The sequence below is a fragment of the Triticum urartu genome, chromosome 6A (genome assembly GCF_056163025.1).
Source record: "Triticum urartu cultivar PI428250 chromosome 6A, HENAU_Tu73, whole genome shotgun sequence".
In the NCBI taxonomy this organism is placed as follows: Eukaryota; Viridiplantae; Streptophyta; class Magnoliopsida; order Poales; family Poaceae; genus Triticum; species Triticum urartu.
In genome coordinates this window covers 401,980,622-401,989,885 of record NC_141878.1, presented here as the reverse complement: position 1 = coordinate 401,989,885, position 9,264 = coordinate 401,980,622, and positions in this window count along the sequence as shown.

Genomic DNA, 9,264 nt, shown 5'->3' with positions numbered 1-9,264 from the left:
GCTATGCTAGTTTGCTCGCTCTTTTGCTATGCCAATGCTACGATGCCTACCATTTACTTTCAAGCCTCCCAAATTGCCATGTCAAACCTCTAACCCACCATGTCCTAGCAAACCGTTGATTGGCTATGTTACCGCTTTGCTCAGCCCCTCTTATAGCATTGCTAGTTGCAGGTGAAGATCGGAGGCCGTTCCTTATTGGAACATTTACTTACTTGTTGGGATATCATTATATTATCTTGTTATCTTAATGCATCTATATACTTGGTAAAGGGTGGAAGGCTCGGCCTCTCGCCTAGTGTTTTGTTCCACTCTTGCCGCCCTAGTTTTCCGTCATATCGGTGTTATGTTCCCGGATTTTGCATTCTTACGCGGTTGGGTTATAATGGGAACCCCTTGATAGTTCGCCTTGATTAAAGCTTTTCCAGCAATGCCCAACCTTGGTTTTACCTTTCGCCACCTAGCCTCTTTTTCCCTTGGGTTTCCGGAGCCCGAGGGTCATCTTATTTAAACCCCCCCCCCCCGGGCCAGTGTTCCTCTGAGTGTTGGTCCGAACTGGGCAGCCTGCGGGGCCACCTCGGGGCAACTTGAGGGTTGGTTTTACTCGTAGCTTGACCTATCTAAGTGTGCCCTGAGAACGAGATATGTGCAGCTCCTATCGGGATTTGTCGGCACATTCGGGCGGTGTTGCTGGTCTTGTTTTAACCTGTCGAAGTGTCTTGAGTAACCGAGATACCGAGTCTGATCGAAACGTCTTGGGAGGAGGTCTATTCCTTCGTTGACCGTGAGAGCTTGTCATGGGCTAAGTTGGGACTCCCCTCCAGGGATTTGAACTTTTGAAAGCCGTGCCCGTGGTTATGGGCAGATGGGAATTTGTTAATGTCCGGTTGTAGATAACTTGAACCTTAACTTAATTAAAATGAATCAACTGAGTGTGTTACCGTGATGGCCTCTTCTCGGCGGAGTCCCGGAAGTGGACACGGTGTTGGAGTAATGTTTGCGCAGGTTGTTCTCTAGTTTCTCGCTCGCGCTTTGCCTCCTCTTCTTGCTCTCTTTTGCGAATAGGTTAGCCACCATATTTTGCTAGTCGCTTGCTGCAGCTCCACATATTTTTACCTTGCCTTGCCTATAAGCTTAAATAGTCTTGATCGCGAGGGTGCGAGATTGCTGAGTCCCTGTGGCTCACAGATTACTTTTACACCAGATGCAGGGCCTGATGATTCCGCTCCAGGAGACGCGCTTGAGCTCAAGTGGGAGTTCGACGGGGACTCTCAACGTTACTATGTTTCCTTTCCTGATGATCAGTAGTGGTGCCCAGTTGGGGGTGATTGGGACCGTGTCGCATGTTGGGTTATCTTTTGTTTTGGCGCCGTAGTCGGGCCATGAGTGTTTGGCTGATGTAATGTTAGTTATGTACTTGATTGACGTGGCGAGTGTAAGCCAACTATGTTATCTCCCCTTTTATTATCATATTACATGGGATGTTGTGAAGATTGCCTAACTTGCGGCATATGCCTTCAATGCGATTATGCCTCTAAGTCGTGCCTCGACACGTGGGAGATATAGTCGCATCGAGGGTGTTACAAGTTGGTAATCAGAGCCTTCCCCGACCTTAGGAGCCCCATTGCTTGATCGTTATTAGCGGTCGAGTTGTGTCTAGAAAAATGTTTTGAGTCTTTTAGGAATTATATATCGGAGAGTTTAGGAATTCTTTTTACTTCCCAGTCTCCTCATTGCTCTGGTAAGGCATCCTGACGTAGAGTTTTGATTCTTCTCTTCTCAAATTTCACTAAAAAAATTTAGGATCACGCGGGTATCTTGGAATCGTTCCGATGGTTTTATGATGAGAACATTGTCTTGGTGCCTCCTGTCAGGGGTTTTGTGGAAGTGTCCCGGGGAGTTGAGCTCTGAGGTGTTGTCATCATAATTTTATCGTTGCAGTTCTGGAATACCTGAGTTTAGTACGCCGACATCGAAAATCTCTTTTACGCAGTTCGGTGGTGAGATAACCTCGACGCCACCCAGTACTAGGGCGGGAGTTCGGGAGTATCGCCATAACTTGTATAACGGATGATTTTCGAAGGTTGAGGTAGATGGTTTCCGAAGGTTTCTTGGTTATGTGTTGAAGGATGGATACAGCTGGATGTAGGATTTGCTAGATTTGGGTGAGATATTATGCTTCCCTTGTATCACCAACACCTGATTGCATAACCGGAAAGGTTCGGGAGTTTCATAGGTGGGAATTCTTCTAGCTCTAGTTCTTCCTCCACGGATATTGGTTTGAGGTTGGGATTTCTTACCGATTATTCGTTCTCGAGCAGTACCTTGTTGATTTATTTCTCTACCTTAATTCTACGTGGCTTCTCAATTTATGGATATGTGACAATTTCAAGAGGAATGCATTCGTTCAATTTTGTTCGGATGTGAAGACAATATGTTGCAATTTTCATTCCGTTGGATTCAGCTTCAATATTTGTCTGTCAATGTGCTAATGGTGGTCAACCTCTTCAGGATGGCTCCTCCAACGCGCACGACTCCGAATCCTGATCCGCCACCACCTCCACCTCCTCCAGAGGCATGGCAAGCTGTGATGGCCGCAACCAATGCAAACACACAGTTGATCATGCAAATTCTCCAAGAGCGCAATCAAGGCAACAATCAGAATCACTTTGCTACACTCAACCAGTTCCTTGCTAACGGGCCAAAGACTTTCAGCAATTGTGTTGAGGCAACCGATAGTGACGATTGGCTTGTGGATCTGTGCAAGCATTTCGAGTGCAGTAACATCAAGCCTGAGGACTTTGTTAAGTTCGCTTCCTTCCAACTCAAAGATCAAGCTGCAGAATGGTTCCAATAGTACAAGGACTCCAGAGGTGGACGTGTTATCACTTGGGATGATTTCCGTCGAGATTTCCGAGCTCATCATATTCCCAGAGCGTGGTTGAAAGCAAGCGTGAGGAATTCCGCAACCTGAAGCAAGGCTCTTTGTCTGTCTATGACTACAACAAGTTGTTTCCGAAGCTCGCGCGCTTTGCCAAGCAGGACGTCCCTGATGAGAAGAGCATGATATATCAGTTCAGGGGTGGTCTCACAGAAGAAATTCGGCTAGCTCTTGTTCTGTTTGAGCCCTTGAGATACGATGAGTTCTACAACATGGCATTGAAGCAAGAGGCTGCTCAGTTGAGGTGTGATGCTTCCAAGAAGCAAGTCAGAGATGTTACTCCTTCTTCCTCTACTCAAGTGGCCAAGCAGCAGAAGTACTGGCTTCCTCCTCCTCCGTTCCGTCAGCCGTATCAGCAGAAGAGCAAAGGTGGTAGTGGTTCTTCCCACCCACCCAACCCTTGCTTTCAGAACAAGACTTCGTCTAAAGCTCCAAGATCGAGTGCTCGGTATCACCGTCCGCTTTCAGAGGTCACGTGCAACAAGTGCCAACAGAAGGGTCACTATGCCAACAAGTGTTTCAACCAGAGGCGTCTTCCTCCTCCTCCTCCTGTCAGATCGGCAAGTACAGCTGTGGTCAAACATAACCCCAAGCACGCCAAGGTCAATTTGATGAATGCAGCTCGGGCAGAGGACTCGTCAGATGTGATCATGGGTAACCTTCCTGTTAATGATATTCCTGCAAGAGTTCTTTTTGACACGGGTGCATCGCATTGTTTCATGTCAAAGCCATTTTTTACCAAGCATGAGTTCGTTTCTTCTCATTTAGGTAAACAAATGGATATCGTTTCTCCTGGCAAACGTTTGAGTGCAAGTCTGGAGGTGCCAGATGTTACTATCACCTTGGGCGACTACAAGTTCCTTTCTTCCCCAATGGTTCTTGGTAACTCGGATATTGATCTTATTCTCGGAATGGATTGGCTTTCTAAGCACAAGGCTTGGCTTGATTGTGCAGCCAGGCAGATTCAATTGACTCATTCGTCTGAGGATGTAATTGTCTTTGCCGCTCGTGATGATACCATTCGTCTGTTTTCTCTCAATGAGAAGGGTGAATTGGATGCTATCTCTCAAATTCCAGTCGTTTGCGAATATCAAGACGTCTTTCCAGCAGAGCTTCCAGGAATGCCTCCGCACCGGCCAGTTGAATTCGTTATTGATCTTGAGCCTAGCACGGAACCTGTGTGCAAACGTCCTTACAAGCTCGGACCTGAAGAGTTGAAGGAGCTGAAGAAGCAACTCGATATTCAAGAGAAAATGGGTCTCATCCGGCCTAGTTCTTCTCCGTGGGGTTGTGGTGTTCTTTTTGTGAAGAAGAAGGATGGAACGGACCGACTTTGTGTTCATTACCGTCCATTGAACAAGAAGACCATCAAGAACAAATACCCACTTCCCAACATCAACGAGCTGTTCGAACAACTCAAGGGTGCCCAAGTATTCTCCAAGCTTGATCTCCGTATGGGCTATCATCAGATTTGAATCCGTGAGCAAGATATTCCCAAGACAGCTTTCAGGACAAGCTATGGTTCATATGAATACACTGTCATGTCTTTTGGCCTCGTCAACGCTCCTCCGACGTTCTCTCGCATGATGAACTTCATCTTCAACGCCTACACCAATGACTTCGTTTTGGTCTATCTCGACGACATTCTGGTTTTCTCGAAGAACACGGAAGATCATGCCAAGCACTTGCGTTTGGTACTCGATAAGCTCAGGGAACATCAGTTCTACGCTAAGTTCTCCAAGTGTGAATTTTGGCTTGATGAGGTTCTTTATCTTGGTCATATCATCTCTGCCAAGGGCATTGCCGTGAATCCTGAGAAGGTATCTGCAATTGTGAATTGGGAACCTCCTCAGAACATGAAGCAACTCCGTAGCTTCCTCGGTCTCGCAAGCTATTGCCGAAGATTCGTTGAAAACTTTTCTAAGATCGCGAAGCCTCTCTCTAATCTTCTCCAGAAGCACGTCAAGTACATTTGGTCTTCGGAGTGTGACATTGCTTTCAACACTTTGAAAGAGAAATTGATCACTGCACCAGTTCTCACTCCGCCTGATGAATCCAAGCCGTACGAGGTCTTTTGTGATGCCTCTCTCCAAGGTCTTCGCGCAGTATTGATGCAAGAGAAGAAAGTTGTTGCTTATACCTCTCGCCAGTTGAAGCCTAATGAGAAGAACTACCCCACTCATGATCTCGAGTTGGCGGTAGTTGTGCATGCTCTTTTGACTTGGAGACATCTTCTATTGGGAAGAAAAGTGGACATTTTCACTGATCACAAGAGTCTCAAGTACATCTTCACTCAGCCTAATCTCAACCTCAGGCAAACTCGATGGGTTGAAATGATTCAAGAGTATAATCCGAGTATCGAGTATACTCCAGGCAAGGCCAATGTGATTGCTGACGCTTTGAGCAGGAAAGCTTATTGCAACAGTCTTATTCTCAAGCCTTATCAACCCGAGCTTTGTGAAGCCTTCCGTAAACTTAATCTGCAAGTTGTTCCTCAAGGTTTCCTCGCCAACCTTCAAGTCTCTCCTACCTTGGAAGACCAGATTCGCCAAGCCCAGCTTCTTGATGCTATGGTGAAAAAGGTGAAGATTGGGATTGCCAAGAGTCAATCCAAGTACAAGTGCTACCGCCTTGATGACAAGGATACTCTCTTCTTCGAGGATCGTATTGTTGTACCCAAAGGTGACCTCCGTAAAGTGATCATGAACGAGGCTCACAATTCTCTCCTCTCCATCCATCCTGGGAGCACGAAGATGTATCAGGACCTTAAGCAAGCTTATTGGTGGACTCGAATGAAGCGAGAGATCGCTCAATTCGTGAATGAATGTGATGTCTGCAAAAGAGTGAAGGCAGAACACCAAAGACCAGCTGGTCTCCTCCAACCTCTTGCCATTCCAGAATGGAAGTTTGACCACATTGAAATGGACTTCGTAACTGGGTTTCCAAAGTCCAAGCGTGGCAATGATGTTATATTCGTTGTCATCGACAAACTCACCAAAGTGGCTCATTTTCTGCCTATCAAAGAGTCGATCACCATAGCTCAATTGGCGGAACTCTATACCTCTCGAATTGTCTCTCTGCACGGTATTCCTCAAGTGATCTCTTCATACTGTGGCAGCATCTTTACATCGAAGTTTTGGGATTCTTTTCAGAAGTCCATGGGCACCAACATCCGCTTCAGCACAGCTTTCCATCCTCAAACTAGCGGTCAAGTCAAGCGTGTCAACCAGATTCTTGAAGATATGCTCAGGGCTTGTGTGATCTCCTTCGGCATGAAGTGGGAGGATTGTCTTCCTTATGCTGAATTCTCCTACAACAACAGTTTTCAAGCAAGTTCGGTCAAGGCCCCATTTGAAATTCTGTATGGCAGGAAGTGCCGTACCCCTCTCAACTGGTCTGAAACCGGTGAACGTCAGCTTTTGGGTAATGACTTAATCATAGAGGCAGAGGAAATGTGCAAAGTCATTCGTGATAACCTCAAAGCAGCCCAATCCCGTCAGAAGAGCTACTATGATAGTAAGCACCGTGATTTGGCTTTCGAGATCGGAGATCATGTTTACCTCCGCGTCTCTCCTATGAAAGGTACTCGTCGCTTCGGTATCAAAGGGAAGCTTGCCCCCAGATACGTGGGACCTTTCAAGATTGTCAGCAAGAGAGGCGACCTCGCCTATCAACTCGAGCTTCCTTCAAACTTTGCAAATGTTCATGACGTGTTCCATGTCTCTCAGCTCCGAAAGTGCTTCAAGACTCCTGACCGCACCGTCAACTTCGAGGACATTGAGCTCCAAGAAGATCTCTCCTATCATGAGCACCCAGTTGCTATTCTTGAAGAGACTGAACGCAAGACTCGCAACAAGTCAATCAAATTTCTCAAAGTCAAGTGGTCACACCGTTCCGACCGTGAAGCTACCTGGGAACGCGAGGATCACCTCCGTTCTGAGTACCCGGCGTTCTTTCAGTCCTAGATCTCGGGACGAGATCCTTTCGTAGTGGTGGAGTGTTGTAACACCCCGGATGTAACTTTCCCAATTTGTACTCCAACTCTTGCCGTTTCCGGCGTTAAGTTTTGTTTATTTCCTTGGGTTCGGGTTTTGTCTCCGTGTGTTGTTGTCGTTGTCATGCATCTCATATCATGTCATCATGTGCATTGCATTTGCATACGTGTTCGTCTCATGCATTCGAGCATTTTCCCCGTTGTCCGTTTTGCATTCCGGCGCTTCGTTCTCCTCCGGTGGTCATTTCTAGCTTTCTTTCGTGTGTGGAGTTTAAATATTTCCGGATTGGACCGAGACTTGCCAAGCGGCCTTGGTTTACTACCGGTAGACCGCCTGTCAAGTTTCGTACCATTTGGACTTCGTTTGATACTCCAACGGTTAACCAAGGGACCGAAAAGGCTTCGTGCGTGTTGCAGCCCAACACCCCTCCAATTTGTCCCAAAACCCACCTAAACCTACTCCATCATCTAGAGTGTTCGATCATGATCGCGTGGCCGAAAACCGCACCTCATTTGGACTCTCCTAGCTCCTCCTATGCCTATTTAAAGTCCCCTCCCGAAATTCGCGGATCAATCCACCCTAACCTAGCCCCCCTTCGTCTCTCCACGCGCCAGACGTGTCCGGACACGCCGGACAAAACCACCGCCGCCGCCCGCACCCTATCGCCGCCTGCCACGTGGCTCCCCGCCCCACATCGCCGCCGAAGCCCGCCGGGCCCGAGGCCGGCCCTCCCCGCGAGCCGCCCGGGCCAGAGCCGCCTGCCCGCGCGCCCGCGTCCTCCTCCTCCGCGCCGCCCGCCGCCGCCTTCCTCCACCGAAGCTGGCGCCGCCACCAGGGAGCAGCTCCGGCGAGTCCTTCCGCCGCCCGACGCGCGTTAGACCCCGCCGGCGCCGCGCCCGACCCCGGCCACCACCGGCGACCCAACTCCGGCGACCGGATCCGGTCGGCTCCGGCCTCCTCCGACCTCCCCGGCGCCACCCCGCGTTCCCCTCCGGCGAAACTCCGGCAATCTACAGTGCCTCGCCGGCCCCGCCTCGATCTGCGTGCCTCGGGTCAAACCCTAGATCTGGGAGGTTGAATTTTCGTCCAAGTCCCTAAAATTCTGATCCATATGCTCCTGTTCGTGACCTCGTAACTTTGCATCCGTAGCTCCGATTCATGCATATAGCATATCAAAATGTTCATCTCAGAGAGTACATCATTTCACTACATCGCATCATTTTCATTTGAGTTCATCTTGATGCCCGAAATGCTGTTAGAAGAGGGCTACTTGAGTTAATTGTCAGATCATCTACTCCATTTAGGTTTTTATCATTTTTGCCATGATTAATGTGTGCATGATATGCCCATGAGTTCTACATATGTTTTGTTAAGGGTTTTGTCATCTTTCCAAAGGTGCAACCCATGTATTTTTGTGATGTGTATCGTGATTAGTGCAAGCTTGCAAAGTGGTGCACTTGCTAATTCTGTTTTCAGGGACTTAGCAATTCCACTAAGTCCTTGAGCTGTTTATCTCATGATGCCATATGTTCTTATTGTTTCCTAGTGATCCGTGCCTCTTTTGAGGATGATCAGTAAGGATGTTTTGTTAATCTTGTAGTGCTCTATCCATCCATGTCTTTGTTTGCAATTATGGAGCACCCTAGCTTGAGTCAATCGAGCTCTACTTTTGCTACTTTGTGAATCTGGGAAGATTGTCAACTTGTTTGCAATTTTGCCGATGATGTTGTAGTTGATCCATGCATGCTATGCTACTGTTCTTGCCATGTCTAGCTTGTATTTTGTGCCTTCTTGATAGATGTATGCTTGTATTGCCATGACTTGCTCTGTAGTGAGTGCATCGAGCTCGTAAACATGCCTACTTGAGTTATGTTTCAGCATGCTCCAGTTTTCACTAAGTCTGAAAACTGATTATGTTTTTGCTATGTTCACATGCTTGCAATTGTATTTTCTGGTCCTTTTTGGAATAAGGTCACTAAGGGACTTTTGTTAAGCTCTTTGAGTAGCTCCATGCCATGCTTTATGTTGCCTTGTTCAGGTCCTGTAGCATGTAGTTTTGTTGCTCCGAAGAGTGCTACCTGATCTGAAATTCCAGACAAGTGTTAATTTCACTAAGTCTGAGATCTGTTTGTCATATGCATTTTTGCCATGCTTGTTTGAACCTGTTAATGGATGAATTAGCCGTAGCTCAGTGCTAGACTTTTGTTAAGCATCTTGAATGCATCCCTGCCTGTATTTTGTTGTCATGTTTGGGTGTTGTAGCATGTTCATCTCATTGCATTTAGGTGGCTACTTGTTGTAAATTGCAGACCGGTGTCATTTTTGAATCGC